The sequence below is a fragment of the Paramisgurnus dabryanus genome, chromosome 12, assembly GCF_030506205.2.
Source record: "Paramisgurnus dabryanus chromosome 12, PD_genome_1.1, whole genome shotgun sequence".
Taxonomy (NCBI): Eukaryota; Metazoa; Chordata; class Actinopteri; order Cypriniformes; family Cobitidae; genus Paramisgurnus; species Paramisgurnus dabryanus.
In genome coordinates, this window is record NC_133348.1 from 16,112,312 (window position 1) to 16,134,116 (window position 21,805).

A 21,805-nucleotide genomic window follows, 5' to 3' on the forward strand; every position below is an offset into this window, starting at 1 on the left:
GAATAAAAAATAAAGCTCCCGAACCGGTTAACAACGTTCCATTTCAGCTGTGGGATATACAAATAAGTACGATGATCATTAGGACATTAAACTTACATTTTTAGTCTTCATACTGTATGTTAACTGAGGTTACTGTCTCTTTAAGATAAGCACAGACCTGGTTTCTGCAACTAATCTATACATACACTTAAGACATAAATAAATGTTTTTATTATAAAAAGAATATTTCGAGATCATTTTGTTTGAATGTGTCGTGTCAAGAACAGAAAGATTTTTGCTTGCTTTTTGAAACGCGTCTCTCTGTGCATGCACTTTTGAGTGCACTTAAACATGCGCACACACAGAGATTGAGGACGAACTCTAAACTGCGCTTCGGGAAGAAGATGGAGCTTAAACTGTCGGTCCATATAAAGTGAAAATGACGTTGTTTTTCAGTGCTTTATTCACCAAATGTATTTTAATGGACCACCGTATGAGACACAGTAGCGCAACTCCTCTCTCAAGTTTATACTTCAAGAGTTCTGATCTTTGAAGGGCATAGGGATACTCACGTTTGATTGGAGTTGGACCGGACACATTCAACCGCATGTGCTCACAGAAAACTGCTCACGTTAGCGCCTTTTTGTGTTTAAATTGTTTAAAATATTTAAGTGTTAACATTTGCAAGCATTTGAAACACGTGCAAATGGTCAACTTTCACCCTATTTAAATTTGCGAATTAATCCGCATTCCGCAAATCGCATGCGAGCCTAACCATGGGTCGTGATCTGTACGGATCACGGATCAACTGCGATCCGTTACACCACTAATTAGTATAAAAAAACATCTTAAGATACTTGGTAGATATTTACTTCTTAAGATTAACCATTAGAGACTTGGGCTTAAGGATACTTGGTGGTGGCAAGCTTCTCATTTCTCCGATGAGTCAACAGCGACCGGAAGTGAATTTCAAAGAGTCATATTCCACAGAAATTGGTCAAAAAAAAACGTAAAAAATAATGTTATTTTCCGGTTACCATTATTTTAAATAATCAATTCTGTTCCGGAACATATTTATTTTTTAAGTTTCTGGTTTCGTCAAAAACATCAAAAGTTTCTGGTTTTTATTTTCGTTCCGTGAACCGGTTAAAAGCCTTGCATTCAGGCAACTGCCCTAAATTTCATTATGCTTTTTAATGCCACTCTATATAAACTCAGCATTACTTAACTCTTTCACCGCCATTGACGAGATATCTCGTCAATTAAGAAAAAACGCTTCCCCGCCAATGACGAGACTTTCCGTCTTTCTGCAATACCGCTATTATCCACCAAGTTGCCCTTCCGCAACTTTTTAAACCCGGAAGTATTGCCCTATGGCAAGCGGCTGCATGTCCGTGTCTGTTTTAAAGATCGCTCTGAATGGGATCTCTATGAAAAGTCCGTCATAAAAATGGAATTATCTCTGCTTTTTGCTCAAAATGTGGTGTTTTTGCAGAAACCTACCCATATTCAAAAGCTGATTACAAAAGAACTACTGAAGGTAGGATGAAACGTTTTTTTTTTTTGTTTGAAAGCAGAGGGTCTGTTCTTTCATTTGGTATATTGTATGTTTATATATTTAAAGAAGAACATTTTCTGGAAGGCATTAAACTTTGGTGAAAATCATGAAAAACGCTGGCGCTGGCTGGCAACATTTTTTAAAACGCTGGCGGTGAAAGAGTTAAACATACTACTGTAAAATATACATTTGACTAATGTTTGGTTTCCACACTGTGGCAAATCACTTTGCATCAAATTTCCCCGCCTAAAAGTAACTCCCTGATCTCTGAATGATAAAACTCATTCCCGTCAGAAAGATGGCTGTTGGTGATGTGTCTCCATTAGATGTGAAGTAAGCTCTGAGACAATTGCCTCCCCTGGGCATCTCTGGGGTACAACTCCGAGTTGGCACACAGACAACAACAGACAGCCAAGTGGGGATTGTGCCACTGCCATGCCAACTGTGTCTGCCAACTGAGTCATCTCTGTGCCAGGCTCCTGTCACACAACAGATACACGCGGTCTGCACAGCTTAGCTCCTCACAGGCGGGCCAGAGCCGAACAGAGCCGGGCTAAGTGAAGGCAGGGTCTACCAGCTGCCTTACATAGATAGATTTGTGCGTGAAAATACACTTAATAAGCTCTTATGTGTGATATGCATTTACATCATTTAAATACAAAACTGCTATTGGTTTGATGTTACAACCATATCTTAAACTGTTGAGTCTGTGTATCGATTTTGACTGTAGTACAAAGTGTTGGGTTGTTTAAACCTTGTTTAAACCTTGTTCAGGTAAAATATAGACAAACCTAACCATTGGGTTTAAATTAATATGTGCTGGGTTGTTTTAACATAAAATGCTGGATTGTTTCAACCCCAAAGTTGGGTTTGTTCATATTTTACTCACCCATGGGTTAAAACAACCCAGGATTATTTTGAGGGGCGACATAGATTTTAATAGAATCATGCACAGTGTGGATTTTACTCATTTATAATAGCCTGCTTTAATATGATCTAAATAAGCAGGGGTTTTATGGCAATTTAGGGGGAAATGGCAGTAATCTTGTTACTGTGTCACAAATTACTGCCTAATTAAAACAAATGTTTTCTGACCAAGCTGGTTGTATGGACAAAAAAAGCAATAAGACTATATTCACAGTCACGAAACGGTCCAAAAAAACTTTTCTATGATTAAGTGCTTCCATTTGGCTTCTCATCTGCCGTGACATGCTGAGGATGTATTTTTAGTTCTCTGTGGGTTTGATGTGACCGATTAATGAAGGCCTGTGATGCCAGGCCATTTTCAACACTGCCAGTGCACTGTGTTTGGAACGGTTGCATAAATAATGGGAACATCGTGTTCAACAAATAGATCAGTGCCAAAATACACTCATACATAGTAAATTATCCTTCTGAAATACAGACAGCTTTGATCTCTACTGTACTGGGGCTCTTTAAATCATAGTTGTGAAGTGGCATTACTTTCACATTTGTAGTTCTCAAGTTGCAGAGAAACTATATAAAATCCACTATTCCCTTGATAGCTATGGGATTGCTTCAGACTGGTGAGTTACATCATGGACCATCCAACAGGATCCACCTGGATTTTTATGTACATTAGGTTAATACAGGTAAAGTCATTTGCATTGCAAGTATGTTGCCAAATCATTATAAAAACTGTTAAATACAGCAGTTCCACTATTTTAAACAGACTAAAGATTCACACCCCTTGTGTAGTGAATTTAGGAGCTGTACCTATAGCAGCCCTTACAGAATACATATGTTGCAAATTTTCTGTTGTGTCTGAGAAATAAAGTGCTTTCATACAGAGAAGAACAAACCTGCAATGTTATTGCAGCACCCAGCATACAAGCAACACCAAACATCCAACTGTGTTTTTACACAAGAGATTATAGGGCCCCAGCGGGATGGAGATGGGCTGTTCCCACAGGCTGAGGCTATCGGCACATGTACCCATGTATTCCCAGGAGACCTTGAAGATGGAAGGGGTCGGGTCACAGGACTACTGCTCATAGAAAAAGTATACTGACTAATGCCATCAACACCATCAACCATGCATGACATCCTATAGGATCATGCTACAATTGCCATGGCAAAATGTGAGTTTAAGGGAAAAGATTCATGTGTGTTGCTCGTCTTTTCAAAATATGTGTTTGTTGCATCATGTGAACCATGTGCATCATGTGTTTTGTCAAAATAAGTGCCTGCTGCACACGCGTCAAAACACACAAGACACTCCCTTAACAGTAAACTCTAAATACGCATGAGATTATGCGAGTATCTGGCAAATGCGAGCGTCTCTTTTATCATAAACCCTTTAGACGCGTCTGCAGCAGGCACTTATTTTGACAAGACATGTGATGCACATAGGTTAACTCGACGCCCCGAACACATATTTTGAAATTACGAACCACACACATGACGGGCTACATACATGTTGTGTATCGGCAAGAATCTCTCTAGTGTGATATGTTGCGGTACATTGTGCTATTGAACCCTTTGTCGATATAATGGGATATTAATTCCTACTCACACGCATCCGTGAAAACGACAAAATGGCTGTTTTATGCATGCTAGACCAGTAGTTGGCGATAGCACTCAATGTCTAAACACATAATACACATTCCCATTAGTTTTCACAAATTTAATCAATACAATAACACCAACAGTGCCTACGAATAACCTAAAGCAAAGGCAATTTTTGTGAATGTGTGGTTATTTTCAGAGATTTCACAGAAATCTCTTCACTGTTGCTCCCCTAAGCAATAAGAGATGCTTTGTCTGGTCCGATGACTGTGCTAATGCTTTTTCGTCAGCAAAAGATCTCCTTTCACATGCGCTGGTTTTAGCTGCTTGGCTTTATCCATTTCTATACACACGTTCTCAAGGTGCTTGATCCATGGTTGGAGAAAATCTCAGGCCTCAAACCTACGGCCATCAATCACCCCATAGCCAGACAAGCAGAATATCAGTGCATGAATGTGTGACCAGCCCCCCTCTCCTTTCACCCCTGACCCCCTTCTCATTGCCAGCAGGGAGATGTAGGGAGAGATGGAGATCTGTGGCTGTCATTGAATGTCTCTAACCATCCCTGAGGAGCAGATAAACAACCCTGTATGGATCTCCGCGCTGAGATTTTTCTAGCTTAGTAGCTGCTGTCTCTGAACCCTATATGAGCGTATAGATTCAGAGAGGGATTTGTAGGGATATACCACCAGTGTCATTTTATGCAGTGTTCACTTCCAATTTCGGATTAGATTTCGTATTTGATTCTTATATAGGAAGCAGTTGAGTTTTTTGCACATTATGTAAAGCAGTGGGTCATTACACCAGCCCAGAGGAAAATTTTATTGCTTAAAGATTACACTTTTATTGCTCATGAGATTTGGTTGTCAGTTGAGTTTTAGTTAAGCTTATTTGCGCAACATTGTCTCAGATGTTTCACCTTAAATTGTTTATAATAGATATTAATGACATAATACATTAAGGGGCAATTTCCTGGACAGGGTTTAGATTAACCCAGGACTAGGCCTTATTTATATTAGGACATTTAAGTAGTTTTTACAAACAAACCTTACAAAAAACAATACTGGTGCGCATCTTGAGACAAAACAATGGCACTAATATATGTTAAAGGGGTAGTTCACCCAAAAATGAAAATAATGTCATTAATGACTCACCCTCATGTCGTTCCAAACTCGTAAGACCATCTTCGTAACACAGTTTAAGATGTTTTATATTTAGTCTGAGAGCTTTCTGACCCTCCATTGAAAATCTATGTACCGTATACTGTCCATGTCCAGAAAGGTAAGAAAAGCATCATCAAAGTTGTCCATGTGGCATCAGTGGGTCAGTTAGAATGTGTTGAAGCATCGAAAATACATTTTGGTCCAAAAATAACAAAAATTGCGACTTTATTCAGTCTTCTCTTCCGGTTCTGTTGTGAACTGCGTGCACGATACTAAAGTCATGTGACTTCAGTGGCATGGCTGACGTGTTATCCTCAGACATGTTTGCAAAGTTTTTTTTTTCAAACTTACAGCATCCGTCTCCCTCAGACGAACCTCGGGCGCACCAGATAACACAAAAGCCGCTTCATATGTCAGCTGCGTCGTATGTCAGCCGTGTCATATGTCAGCCTCGTCACTGCAGTCATGTGACTTCAGTCTTGTGCACGCGGTTCACAACAGAACCGGAAGAGAAGGCAATGCTAAATAAAGTCATAATTTTGTCTTATTTTTGCACAAAAATGTATTTTCAATGCTTCAACACATTCTAACTGACCCACTGATGCCACATGGACAACTTTGATGATGTTTTTATTACCTTTTTGGACATGGACAGTATACCGTACATAGATTTTCAATGGAGGGTCAGAAAGCTCTTGGACTAAATATAAAATCTCTTAAACTGTGTTACGAAGATGAACTGAGGTCTTCTGAGTTTGGAATGACATTAGGGTGAATCATTATTGACATTATTTTTATTTTCGGGTGAACTATCCCTTTAAGATATGTCAGGGCAAGATGTTTTCAAACTAAGGCAACTAAAACATGCATTTTAATCTGGGGGTAGGATAAGACCTGTCCGGGAAACCTCCCTTAAAAGTCTGGAGGTATAAAATGAATGTATCATGATAACTAAGAGAATCTAGTTTAATATATTTTAGATTAGAAATGTTAATAATTTGACTGCAGACATTATAAATCTGAGCTTTGTGATATTGTTAAGATCTGTTCTATATCTCTTATGGAGACATATGTGAGATTTCTCAGTAGAAACATTTGAGAGACAATCGTTCATTTAATAAAATAATACAATACATTAATAATATATTAGTAGAATAAATAAAATAATCCATAAAATAACAGAATAAACAAATTATTAAAAACTCTATGCGTGGCATACATGTATAAAAACAGCCAGGCACCAAATGCTTTCAAAAAACGCATGCTTTCACCTGAAATGTTCTTTAATCTTATAGGAATGTGAATACCGCTCTCATTTGTTCAAGACTCGCAAACGATGCCGATGGAATTTCCAATTTTCTTTTCGACAAATGTTGTGTTGACTTGTATTTTTTTATTTTGCTGTGTACGCACAGTATGTAAATAAGAACCTTTCTGTTTAAAAGCATTTCGCCGCGCCACTGCGTCTTTTCCCCCATCTCAGAGATGATATGTCAGAACCTTAATTTGCACCTCCAAAATATTCTATCAGCGCCGAGGCACAGTGTTTTTCTGGATGTCATGTAGAAGCCAAGAAGAAATGTGCAGCTAATTATGGGGGAATATGCAGCAGTCCAACGTGTAGTTAGCGCGCTTGGGCTGTAGGAATAGATTCAGACAGCCAAATCCATCACCAGCCATCTGGTTACCTTAGCACCATTACCGCTCTGACACGTTCTGCTCGGGACCTGTCACCACCAATTGTGTAGCCCTCAGTCAGACAGAGCAGCTCATTTGACCAAGCAATTTTTAATTTGCACAGCACCCAGTATTTGACGGAATACGCGAATCGCTGCTTTTCATCGTTCTAGCTCGCTGTGTGTTTCTGACAATTGGATGAAAAGTCAGAAGAGTATGCGTGGTTTAAAATGCTTTTTCAACACAGATGCTGGGAGGTATCTTTATAATGGTAATGCCAGGTTCATTTTTAAGGAAGTAAATTGCAGGTTACACTGAAAGTGAAGTTTGTGTAGAAAAAATAAACAGCCTAAGCTTGTATGCTGGTTTTAGCTGGTCTCCCATCATGGCAAAACTGTGTTCACCTGGTTTGGCTTATTGACCAATTGCTCTCATAGCTTGATCAGCTGACAAGTGCCTAATTTTTTTTAAAACAAGCAAAACAGTCCAGTCTGACCCACTTTTAGCCCAATACATTTCCTTATTGATTCCTAAAATCAGTAGCTATCACTGCAGTGCACAGGGAGCAGGTGCCTTGCTCATAGGCAAGTCACAACCTGCCGGCCATGAGATTCGAGCCAGCAACTATCAGGTTACAAGCCTGACTCTCTAACAAGTTGGCCACGACTACCCCAATATATGTAACTGCTCTACCCCACAAGTAACCTGCAATTTTATGTTTAAAACAGAGATGGCGATAAAGAGGCAAAAGTTAAGAGTTAATTAGAAAAACATCTTTGATCTCGCACCAAAATGTTTTCTGGCTCTTACAGCAGATCTGGCCTTATCTACCCACACTGTGTTTATAATGAAATTTATGAGAGTGTTTCTTGACAGGCGAGAGACAGCAGCTGATACAGTTGCTTAATCAGGCATCAAAGTCCCACACGCTTCCCTCCCACCTCAACTGTCACAATTTAGTCATTATCTTTCACATTGTCTTTGCACATTAATATTGTATTAGTCATTAACCAGTTACATTAGGCGAATGTTAAAAGGGCGGTAGGGCCAGTTTACACCTCGTTTACACTATCAAACACAAAAGCTATTTTAAATATGAATACAGAAATTAATTAAAGATTTGTGTTGAGTAATGGAGCCGTAGCTCCGTCCGTCTAAGCACGTCCTACGTAAATCTTTCTTGCGCTTTGGTACATGTGCTATAAATCACTGCACGGCTTTGGTTTCATGGGGTTACGTCACCCTGCGTTGTCAGTTGCCCTCTGGTTCATAATTATGAAGTCATAACACCTCCGTCTTTTGTCTCCATGTCTTCGTAATGAACCTGCCGCTTGATTTATAGTCAATACTGTGACAGAACAATACTGCAACCTTCACGAAGAGACAGCGGAGAGACGCTGCTTTTCTGCACATTGATTCAAAGTGTTAATTTCGGCCTAGCAGAGGAAGATTAAGCCTGCTGTATACGTTACTCGATACAGTACTCTAAAGTAATTACAGCTTTGAAGTGAGGATTGAGCGATCAGACCAGGATGTTTAAAACTGCATTTATTTTTCATGGCCTCATTGACCCTCATGTGAAGTCTGTGACTCAGCGTCTCTGGCAGTTTAACGTGAACTCTCTGGTAGTTTAGGTACTCTATAATCTTCTGCGGGAAAGACAAACAGGGTGAAAATCACAGTAATTTGTACATGTTTGGTGGATGTTAACTGTGTATTTGTGTTTTTTCGAGTGTTGAGGTACAAGTATGATGATGGCATGAGGATTTAACTTGTCAGTTGTTAAAACAGTTGAAGAGCTCAAAACCATCCAAGTGCGTCTGACATGTTTTCTTCAGACTTTTAATGGATTCTGCAAACAAAACTGTATTTCTAAAACATCTTTTACACAGCACTTTGATCCCCAATATTCCATAAAATTGGCAGAGAGGCTTCTGAGCGAGAGGAATTATGATAATGTTGGTCTTGTCTACATCACCAATCCCAGGAAGTAAACTGTTGCCTACAATCCGTGTGTTTGTTGTAGTCCAAGAAAAGAGATTTACGTTGGAGACGATAACTCGCGTCATTGTTTACTTTGGGGTTTGTACCTTTTGCATATCATTAAGCATGTACTTGAAGAGTTTCGTTGGAAAACGAGATAACTCCGTTTTTAACATTTTTGTCAAAACATGTTTATTATTATGTTATCATGTTATTATTTTGTTTTATGGTGCTACTTAGCTATATTTTTTAAGTTACGAAGGTTTATATCAAAACAAACCAACTGCAGTTGAATTGATATTAATTGGAATGCACAACCAAAAAACGAGATTTCTGAAAAATAAAAAAAATAAACTCTTTATTTTTGCAACTAAACTCTTTATTTTTGCAACTAAACTCTTTATTTTTGCAACTAAACTCTTCACTTATAAGGAAATGTAAAATCGTGAATCAGACCATTGGTGCTCTTTAACTAAAATGCACATGCATTTTTTTCTCGAAAAACCAGAGATATTTAGCAAACTTCAGAAAATGTGAAAAAAACTACCAAGTGCAGGAATTTAAATACGTCACGTGTCTTTCCGGGATTTTTACGGTATGTGTGTAAAGGCACGCACAGATTCCGGAAAATCATTGGTAGTGTGAATAACCCATAAGAAAAACAATGTCGCACACCTGTTAGTTCCGTATAGGTGCGTTGGATAAAGAGACAATGAAGTCCAAACATATATAAAAATAAAGGGTATCCCGCACACTATTAACTTATTAACTATTAACAAAATATGAAAAATATTGATTGCGATGTTTTGATCACAAGATTTTCCTCATATACACATATGTATACGGAAAATGCGTATTTACAAATATATATATATATTGATATATGTTTTGATCACAAGATTTTCCTCAGGCATATATATATATATATATATATATATATATATATATATGCCTGAGGAAAATCTTGTGATCAAAACATATATCAATATATATATATTTGTAAATACGCATTTTCCGTAATCTCTGTGTGAAAAGAACTTAAATGACCTTAAATGTGGCCAGGATTAAGCGCATTTGAAGCAAAAGTATTTAATGAACGTATAATACTTATTATATAATAATAAGCATTCTGTATCATTACCTCATTTTTGACGGAAGTGGCGTTTAGAGGCTTTTGCATCTGAGCTCCTCAGTTGTTTTCAACTCCTTCCAAACATGACTTTGTTTCCAGGTGAACTGATGAAACAAATCTCACTGTGAAGTTGCTAAATTCGGCAGTCAGATGGTCAGTGAAAGAACTGTGGGCGGCCCGTTCAAAGTAGAAACAGGTTTAACACCTCAGATTTAGATCTCATTCACACACATGGACAAACTGAGCAGCTTGGAAATGTTTTACCAGCTGCCGGCTCGTCTTTGTATTTTATGGAAAGACTATCAGTGTGTGTATGTTTACACATACTGTGAGACAAACACAAATAAACATATACGTTTAAATATCAATCATACAGAATGATATTACAATCACTTATATATAAAGGCACAAGCATCCGCACGGATTGGCTGATTTGATTAAGTCTCAAGTCCCCATTATTATGTTAGGTAGGTGGTGTAGAATTTCAATGATAATCCATAATGCATGACCAGCTCTGTTGCCGTGGTAACATAAATTCAAGGTTACCAGCTTGCAGACACATAACGGGCTGCTTCAAGGAGGTGCTGCTCAAAATTCTGCTCATGGAGGTGAAGCATCAATCAAACTGTCGCAGATTGCAAAGTACTCATAATCAGATGGAATGCCTTGAGAGAGAGAGAGAGAGAGAGAGAGAGAGAGAGAGAGAGAGAGAAAATATATGTTTGGAAGTATGTAGACAAACAAAATCACTCTACATAAAAAGGAAGATAAAGACTAACTAATGCTTTCATTCAGACCCTGTCCACAAACACCTAAAGCAAATTTAAAGCTATATCACAATTATTCATGTTAATTTCCAGATGACTTACTATCACTTTATTTACTGTTATCTTGCTCGGGCAGGCCGGGATGTGACCTGAGCCTTCTGGTGTGGAGGGATGATGAAAATCAATTCTCAACAGAGATTGGTGCCTTGTAAGACAGCCACAGGCCCCCTGCGGAGAGAGAGAGATGAAGAGAGCATGACTTCTTAGTTTAGTCCTGTAACGAAAAAATGTCACAAAATAATGTCATAAAAATGATAGGGAATTGCAGTGAATCATTTACATTGTGTTTATGGAGAGTTTAATTAACCCTGGTCATCTAATAATGTAGTCTTTTATTTCAATGGCATCCCACTGAAGATCTAATGAAATCAGAAAGCAGAATTTAAGTCAATGCAAGTGAACTCCGGTGCTTTTTTTTCCCTAAAAAGTTAAGCTCCAACCCAAAACCCACACACCTGTTGAAGCTAATCGAAGTCTACCCCTCCATCTCAAATGCTGCGTCCGAAACCGCCTACTTCATACTATATAGTATGCGAAATGCAGGAGGCGAGGCGAGTAGTTATGTCCGAATACATAGTATTCGAAAAACAGTATGCGAAAAGTACCCGGATGACCCACTACTTCCGGTTAGATTTTGAAGTGTGCATACGATGGACACTTCACTATCCCATGATGCCCTGGCAGAGGAGTTATCCAACGAAGAAGAAGATCATGCGGCTTTTTTCGCGCTGGAATGACATGACGTGATGACGACGTATGTCACGTGATGTAGCAGCATGGCGGATGTAGTACGTCCGAATCTCATTCATACTACAAGGATTCATACTATACAGTACCTACTGTTTTAACGGCAAGTAAGTAGGTACTTCATCTTATTAACTACCTACTATATAGTATGCGGTTTCGGATGCAGCCAAATTGAATACTGTGACAGTAGGTACTGAATTAGAGGAAGTACCTACTCATCGACATTTAAAACAGTACATTGTCATTACAACTAGTTAGTCGCTAACTAAAATGATGATAAACAAGTGCAATTTAACAAATTTAAGGGACAGCTGTTTAACCTCCTAAGACTCGAGCTTTGGTTTGTCTTTTTTCAGATTTCTTCCAGCTATTTTGGGGTTAGAAATAATAACCCTTTTTTTTTTTGAACATGAAGCAGTGTATTTGTCCATGTTTGTGCACAACAGGTTCCAGTTACACAGAATTATTATTAAAAATTAATGTCCACGTATGTGGACATCCAGGTTTTATCTGTACGTTCACACCGCCGCAGACTTGAGCTTCTAAAATTACCGGAAGTCATTCATTTACAATGGAAGCTGGCTTCTCTCAGCTGCAAGGAGCGTCAAATCCATCGGCGTCGCGTTTTGGGCATTTTGAGCGACCAGAGCGTCCATCAGAAAGTTGAAAGAAGCTCAACTCGTAATGAGCTATGACGCGGTTCAGCGGCAAGACGCCAGCAACCAATCGGAATATAGCCTAGACGTTCTTCGCTGGCTGATTCCGGAGAAACATACGATGTAAACTTTCGTTCCTACCAAAACATTAGTTTAGAGAAAACAGACTTCAGAGCTGTCAAAGCGTCAACAAGCTTCCCCGTACTTTTTCGAATAGAGCTGCGTTACCGCTTTCGGATATTTTTGACTAAAACAACTTCTCTCCTTCTTCTTTCTTGTTGGATAACTCCTCTCCCAGGGGCTCACAGATAGTAAAGTTTCTATGTAATAAACATTTCAGGATCTTGCTGGAAGTAGTAGGTCATCCGGGTAGTTTTCGCCTACTGTTTTTTTTAATACAATGAATTCGGGCATACTACGCAAACACACCAAACTGTAGGACACTGGCCCTTCTGGGACACAGTTAACTAGCCCTGATTTAAGGCTTTTAGCATGATAGCATTGGGGCCTTCAATTGTACTCCCAAAAAATTGCTAAATTCACCCTTTTCATGCATAAGTATGCATATTTAAAAAAAAAAACATTTTGGGAAACTGTGCGAAATAAAGCACTACACATATTTTGTCCAATCAGATGCTCTTTAGGATGAGTATGCCCCTCCTCTAACACCACCTGGAAGTATATGTAGCAAACATGTTGTGGGGCTTTGTGACATTTACATAACGGTGTTTAACTCAAATGTTCAAACTAAGCCTTTTTGCACACACACACACTTCTGGATCTGTCTTGGCAGGAGTTTTCTATCAGTCATTGAGAGAAGTTGGTCTGGCTCCCAGAGCTGTGATTGTTTTATAGTAAGGGATATTGTTCAATAGGCCTGTGTCTTTTTAACATATCCAGTTTCTTTTTTAACAATCCGAAAGTCTTTAAGGGAGGGTCCACATGTATATGTTTTTGAAAACACCTGATCCCAGATGTATATAGACCCTATTTATACCTGATATTAAGATCTGTTTTGGTCACAAGTGGACGAGAGAGACACATGTCAGTTCACACCTCGTGTTTTAATCTGTATCTTTTGTCCACTTTCTAGCACTTATATCCTGATTACTTTGAAGGGATAAAAATGGGCGAAGAGCAGCCACTTTAGTTTAATCAATGATAGCCAAGAACGATGGAGAAAGATTGTGCTCAGTACATTACACATTAGATTAGCATGCGTTTTCGAGTACCTCTGAATGTGGTCAAAAGTAGACAAGCTCAAAACATTTTACACTGCATTTTTACACCCCACTTTTGATATGATCGACCAAAACGTATCTTAATACCACGTGTAAATAGCCCCATGGATTCCTATTCTATAAAAACTGCTGGTCTAAAGCCATTGTGTCCATGTTTATATTATTCTAGGGAAACTGCTATGAGGGATTCAGGTGGTGTGTCTAGAAACTGTGACTGTATCCTAAATTTGTATTCATAAGATTATAAGTCCAGGGCAATGGGGGTCAGCTCACTCAATTGGTCAGTGGTCTCTCTTGATAAAAACAGAGCCAGAGTTTGGTGAAAGCTTCATGGTCTGTGTCACACTGTTCATTTTTTATCAGGAAGTAAAAGGAGAAAACATTGGTTAGAGCTCGTTGCGCTCCATAAATATTGAACATATAGAGGTGGATAAGATTGGCCAGGCCTGCTCTGCAGCAGATAAGCTAAGAAAGAATCCTCCGAGCATGCGGATGGTCCCATTTGCATGCCGTAAAGTAGAAATTGTCTTTGAAGCGCAAGGAGAGAAAACAAAATAAATCCGTATAAATCCGATCATATCTAGAAAAAGGAACAGTTTCTGAATCAAAGAGCTGAGCACAGACTTTAAATGAAGATCTCCTGTTGTTATTGTACCATACGTTATTATGTGTATGGTCTTTTTAGTGTGCATGTTTTCGCTGCTTCCATTAGCCTTGTGATGATTTACGAGATGAACAGCCAGTGATAATGTTGTTCATCCCAAATTCATTTTATGCATTTGTGAAGAAATTTATGAATTTCTCTTGACATAATTTGTCAAGCCTGTGTGCCACTTACTTATTCACTGTTCTGAGTTATATTCACACTGCAAGGTCATACAAGATGTATGTTCAGATTTACACCTACCTTTATAATTGCCTTTATAAATGGAGTTTCCAAACTTATGCAGTGAAAAATCACATTAGGAGTTGTATTTATTTAAAAAAAAAATAGTTTTTAGTTTTTACTCACAATATTAGACAAGGACAAATTGTGACACAATGAAAAATCCAATTGTTGCATGAAGGTGCAAATCATAACACATTTTAAAGGAAAACACCACCGTTTTTCAATATTTTACTATGTTCTTACCTCAACTTTAATTAATACATACCTATCTTTATTCAATGTGTGCACTTTTAATTTTTGTACAATGCCTCGTGAATGTGTTAGCATTTAGCCTAGCCCCATTTGTTCCTATGGCTCCAAACAGGGATAAATTTAGAAGCCACCAAACACTTCCATGTTTTCCCTATTTAAAGATTGTTACATGAGTACTTACACAAGTAAGTATGGTGGCACGAAATAAAACTTTTGTTTGGAGCCATAGGAATGAATGTAGCTAGGCTAAATGCTAACACATTTATGAAGCGCTCTACAAAGATTAAAGTGAACGCATTGAAAAAGATATGTATGTATTCATTCATCTAAGTTGAGGTAAGAACATAGTAAAAAAATTAAAAACTGTGGTGTTTTCCTTTAAATATACTGTAGCTCAGTACAAAACATTGAGTAAAGCTAGAAGTATAGTCCCATTTTTACGCATATGCGAGGGTCCGCGCACTGTACATGCACTATCAGATTTTTGTAACAGTCACCATTTTTGTCAAATAAACGATGCTTTGCAAGGCTGTGTGTTCGACTGTGCGTGTTCGCATACACATTAAAAACAAACTATACACCGGGTACATACAGTACAGTAGATACAAATGATATACAAAGTAAGTTTGATGAATTCACAGTTTGATGTATTCTCACAGTGATAAATTATTTTTGCCATGCGGTCTATTAAGCAAACAAGAAAAATCTGTGTATTCAAGGTATACATTTTTTTTCAGTATATTTTCAGTATTTTTTCAGCATTTTCTAGGAATTGAACCCATGACATTTTGCACAGCTAATGCAATGCTTTACCTACTGAGCTACAGGAGCACTTCTGCATCATATTTGTTAGACAGACCACAAACAAATCAATTGCCTTTGTGGCCTAGTGGTCAATGTCATTTTATAATTTTTGAGCTATAGTGACAAAACACATAACTAAAAGCTAAGTTTGTTTATGCCAATCCAATATATTCAGAAGACAATGACTGTCATACATCACCTTTTTCTGTTGTGCAAATTTTTAAGGGCTTTGGCAGTAGGGCTTAGGGAGAGTTTTAATGAAGTTGACCACAGAGTGCATGCTGGGATTGTTCTCACCAGGACCCCACTGCAGGACAATGAGCTCAGGGGTCCAAAATTGATTGTTTACTTGGCATAAAGCCTGGAGTTACCAAGCCTGTTTTATGAGATATGACTAAGCATGCTCACTCCATTGATATCAAATATTCATTCAGTACCTCCTAGTAATTATGTGAATATGTATGTGCCTGTGGAGGACAGGGAAGTCAGGTTTGAAAATGCTGAATGCGTACGTTTTATCTTTCACCTGCAGCTGCTCTATCCCAATTGTATATGCATGTATTTGGCCAGCGGCAGGGCTGTGTAATAGCCGTGGATTTGATTTCCTCAGGGGTATTTCCTTCCCGCTTGCAAATTGATCTAGCTAGCTTTCAAGAAGGCAGACAGCCAATCAAGCGGTCCGACTCAGAGTGGCCACACAGACCCATCTCATGTTCCAGAATTTTCTGGAGTCGAGTTTTGATACCTCAAATCTATGAGAGCAGTAGTTGGTCCTTCTAAAAACCTCAGGAAAGCCTACAAAAAAGCCCTAAGACCTTTCTTTCCATCTGCTCCCATTTGATCTTTCTTCCCTTTTTACTCCAAATGAGTAATGAACACTGTGCCTTTTTTATTTGCACTCTCGGTTCTGTTTGCATTTCTTATTACCATTCAGATAAGTGAATCCCAAGGCAAAGCTTTGGCCTTTGGTGCTATCATTCAAGTCATTCTCTAGGTGTTTATCTAGGCCCCTCCTCCAGAACTGAATTGAAGCGCCAACCGAGCTCAAGCCACTTTTTGTATGCACAGCCATTATTAAGGTGACAAGATAGCATCTCTACAGTGGGGGGTCTGGAAAGGCCAGGGTGAAATGGATGGGCCATTCCCTGAGTGTTTTGCAAATGAATGCAAGGTTCAATCCACACCCTTCCAGCTTCTGTCCTCTGCTGTTTCCACTACAGTGTCTTTCTGTACAGTCGTCAGCATTTTTAAAACACAATCCTCACACTATTCCTCAAGGCCAATCTGTATATGAGGGAAGGGTACATTGTTATCAGAGTACCATTAGTAAAGTAATGCAAATTAATGACTGTTGTGATGTTAGATGGAATTAACATAATATTTGCATGTCATAAAAAAAATACTTAGAAAATACTAAGAAAAATTATTTTAAATAAATGCATTCATGGTTATGGGCCGATATTCTGAATCAAAATAATTATTAAATAAATATTATGTAGTAGGCTATTCCTGAGATAAAATTATGACATGTTATTATGTAACATCTGGCCTACTTTTCAACATGCAAATAAATGGTAATTAACAAGCTACGGATTACATGTTTTTTTGCTACCAACAAAACATAAATAGAAAATACCAATAGTCTTTAATGATAAAATAGAAAAAAACATTTACTTTTTTATTTTTTATGATATATATTTACACTGGGTTGTTTCAATCCATGATTGGGTAAAATACAGACAAACTTAACTGCTAGGTTTAAATGAGCCTAAATGTTGGGTTGTGGCAACCCATCAATGGATCAAATATAAAAATTTTCAAGGTTCATTTAATTTGGGTTTGTTCATACTTTACCTAACCATGACTTTAAACAACCCAGTTTAGATATATATTTGTAATACTTTTATATTTGTAATGTTTATTTGTGTGAAAATATGTATATTAAATGTCTCTTACCATGGCAAAAAAATATTTGAATCTTGAATCATAGGATACATTGCCATAAAAAGACTGACACATGTCTATTGTGTTGGGTTTCTATTGTGTTGTTAACATAATGTTAACAGAAAAAAGTTTTTATAGTTTTATATAGACAGTACACTGTCAGAAATAAAAGTAGGGATGCACCGATATGATTTTTTTGGGGGGCGATACAGATTTAAACAGACAATATTGGCTAATGCCTGTATGAAACACTTGTATACAATCCTATACAGGTATCCTATTAGCTGGTTTATTCCTGCAACAAATTAATCTTACTGAACATGGATTGGATACATTTAACATTCAACTGACCAACATAATTAGAGAGGCGCAAAGTAAGATAACATTTTGCCAATTTTTGGTCTTTTTCCGAGATTTTGAAAACAGCCCAGACTGCAGCCATTTTCCGAAATACTCTGACTGCATGGCTCACGTGAATGAGTAATCTCTCATGTGATTTACTACGTGATTTACTATTTTTCCCGCATCGCACTTCTGACAAACTTTACATTTTATTTTGCTTTGGGAAGTAATTAATTATTTTTATAATTCAAAAAATTATGAATTATGCAACAGACATGCAATTTATTGCCTTCACACAGTATTGCTGATATGCCGATAGTTTCAAATTCATCAAAAATAGGCGACCTATACATCGGTGCATCGAAGTAAAAAGCTATAACTACAAGGGTACCCTTTTAAAAAGGTCCTAATAAGTACCATTTACATACAGATATATACCTTTGGTGTACTAATAAGCACATTTTAGGTACCAAGGCAATTTTTGTTTTGAAAGGGTACCACCTTAGTAACAGCTTCTTTTTTCTGAAAGTTTATTGAAGTAATAAAAATGTTGTTACATAGCATAGTGTACCTATTTTTAGCTTTGACTTGATCGATGTGAACATCATACTTATTGTCTAATATAACAATTTAATGTTGTAATATAAAAATTTTATATGATACAACATGCCCAAATGGTTCGAGTACATAAGACAGATCCACAAAACAACTCGAACCCCTGAAGCAACATCCAAATGTTTAACGGAGCAGAAATCTACCCTGAGGTAATGGCCAGCTGTTGATAGTACATACATTCTGATAGACAGAGTGTGTACACAGATATTGGTGACTGGTCACGATGAGCCTTTCTGTTGTTCTTTAGCTTCTGTAACAGATGGCTGGCCCGAGGTGTGGATTTTTAAAGCCTCTCTATCTCTTTTCATCACTCTCCAGGATTGTCACTTCTCTATTGCTAAATCTCTTCTAAAAATGTTTGGCAGACACTTAAAAGTGAAAAAAAGCAACATTTGGCATCAGCATGTGAACTTAAGCATGCTTAAACTAAGCGGCCAGTAACACAACACCATTTTTAACAAAATCATTTTTTCAACAAAACAATTTATTTTACTAATTCTGGGCGTTCATTTAAGCTACATGACAATTTTAGAGGATTAAAAATGCATAGTGCAAGTTTTCGAAAACGTCAGCTTTCTCATCTCTAACAAAAATGCACAATTGTGAAAGAGTTGGCTATTTTGGCCTGCATTTGTTGGTTCAACTTATAAAAGTACACTGTAAAAAATTTCCCTGTAAAATAACAGTAAAGAGCTGGCAGCAGAGACGCCAGCAGTATACTGTTATTTTTACGGTATTTATACGTAAAATGACTTTACGGTAGTAGTCTGTAAACCAGAAAAACTGTATTGTTCTGTATTTATATAATTTACAGTAAAGAGCTGGCAGCAGAGACGCCAGCAGTATACCGTTATTTTTACAGTATTCATATGTAAAATTAATTTACGGTAGTAGTCTGTAAACCAGAAATACAGAATACTTCTGTAGTCACACTGTTAAATGATTTCACAGTCTAATACAGTAAAAAATAAATGCATTTTTCTGTGATTTATTTAGGAACTAAAATAATATTGTTTAGGTTTAAAGTAACAACCTAAACAATATTATTGTAATTTCCAAATAATCACAGAAATATGCAGCATTTTTTAAATAACATAAATTTAGTCTCTAAAAATTCTTCATTGATATTTAAAATATCAGTCTCCCATGAACTTGCCCAATGAATTCCCAGGGCTAAAGACAACTGCTTAAGATATGCATTATTGTGAATATTATGCAAAATAAGCAACAAAAACTTCCAAATCAAACACCTTTATTTCAAAGAGAAATGTCAATGTCAACATGAATACAAAAAACGAAAGAAAATAAATCCTGTTGGACAATGCTGAAAAAGCTTTCTAGTAGTAAACAGAAACAGTAGTTTCTTGCTTTAGACTATGGCAATAAACGTACGTTCTTAAATTGCTCGTCAGAGACTGCCCCTAATCCTAACCAAATGTGAAGGGCATAACCTATAGTTTACTTTTTGAAAACATACCTAAGGCCATTTTGAAACTATTATAGTACAGTAGAACATTTTGTCAGGATGTATCAATAATAAGCATAAAAAACATTTAGGATGAAACCGTATAGGCACATGTGCCACTGCAAGCTAGACTTGCAGGTTACCTCTTAAAATTGTCCTGTGAGGTAGGTTTGTGTTTTTACATCTTAGTTCTTGTGGATCCAGAAGAGACAATCATCACTTTAGTAGCCGCTGTTCCTCTCTGCAGCATTATTCCAGCGCTGCCACTGTCAAAGAACAAAAAACAATCATACTCATAAATAAACTAAACAATCACGAATGTAAAGTATAAACTCCAAGCTAATGCTTATAAAGTTAAAAATACCAGTATAATTGTGGCAATGCCAGACTGTCAAAAAAATGAGAGAAAGATTATATACTCACCGATCTATATGAAGTTCCATTAAAAAGTCAAGGAGATTCTTCAGTAGCATGGCCAGGTGTGTATTTAACTGCAGAAGACGACTTCTGGACGATCACACCTTTCTTCTTAGAGACAATCTTGTCTGATGATTTTGGCATTTGTACCTCTCTCTTGATTTATATCAATGAAGTGCCTAAAACAAAAGCAATTAATTGTTTTTTTGTCTTTCGTCATTGCACAAATTGAGTGGATTTAAAGGAATAGTCTACCCTTTTGCCATATTAAACTATGTTATTACCTCAATCTAGACAAATTAATACATACCTATCTTTTTTCAATGCGTGCACTGTACAACATGTTGTGAATGTGTTAGCATTTAGCCTAGACCCATTCATTCCTATGGTACCAAACAGGGAAGCCACCAAACACTTCCGTGTTTTCCTTATTTAAAGACTGTTACATGAGGAGTTATACCAGTAAGTATGGTGCCACAAAATAAAACTTTTTTTTTTGGTACCATAGGAATGAATGGGGCTAGGCTAAATGCTAACACATTCACAACACGCTGTACAGTGCACGCATTGAAAAAAGATAGGTATGTATTAATTCGTCTAGGTTGAGGTAATAACATAGTTTAATATGGCAAAAGGGTAGACTATTACTTTAATGACATCAAATGGAATTATAACAAAGTCTATACCCTGTGTGTGTGTGTGTGTGTGTGTGTGTGTGTGTGTGTGCGTGCGTGCGTGCGTGCGTGTGTGTGTGTAGGTGTTGAGGCTTGAAATGTACAGTACTAATTCCATTTTATGCATAAAATACAAACACATTAATTTAATTGTATATATCTATATAATGATGGCAGGGATTGAAGGGGTTTACCTCTGAATGAATTCCAGAGGGCAGGCTGTCTCATCTTGATACTGAAGGCTGAAAATGTAGTAGGTTGCAAACATAGCAGCAAGTCCAATTGCAAATGTTGGTGTGATGCCCTCAGAGCCCTTAAAGGTGATCATCCAACCCTTAATTGTGACTTGCCTTGTTGCACTTGAAACTTAACAACATGGAAATACTTGTTACCTTGTGTAAACATTTGTAAACTCAAGATGAATGGATAAAATATACAATGTGTCTATCAATGATTCTAAATTAAATGTATATTACCAGGTATCAGGCGAGGACTTGCAGGAAGACTGAGAGTTGTCTCAACGTCAGCTGCAGTGGCAGATACCTGAAGGGAACAAATACATTATCCTTACCATAATAAGATTTTTAAGAAGAAAATTTATAAAAAGGACAATAATTAGTAAACACTAGGTGGAATGTAACCAAGACGTGAACGAGGTACCTACAATCAAACTTCTAAATAGATTTGACATTCAAAATTTAAAGGGTAACAATTTATTTTTTTAACTCCATGTTGTCACACGTAGCTTACATGCAGCTTCCTTTGAGCCAAAAAAATATTTACACCTCTCTTTTTACATATGTAGTAGTACTCCCACAAACTAGTACACACATTGCATTCACAAAGAGTCCAGAAAGACAATATTTTCACACCAATTTGGCGTTTAAATAGAAAAATGCAAAGCCTTGACT

The 21,805-nt window shown here is 37.4% G+C and overlaps 1 long non-coding RNA gene across 1 annotated transcript in view; it reads right to left on the reverse strand.

The window, feature by feature from the left end:
* Positions 1–9,926: 9,926 nt before the first annotated feature.
* The window catches only part of LOC135737939 (uncharacterized), a 34,032-nt gene continuing 22,153 nt past the window's right edge, over positions 9,927–21,805 (reverse strand). The window contains exons 2-3 of the long non-coding RNA XR_012338031.1: positions 10,891–11,016; positions 9,927–10,686 (exon numbers count right to left, since the gene is read on the reverse strand). This is a non-coding gene — a long non-coding RNA (uncharacterized lncRNA). The remainder of the gene's footprint in view (positions 10,687–10,890; positions 11,017–21,805) is intronic.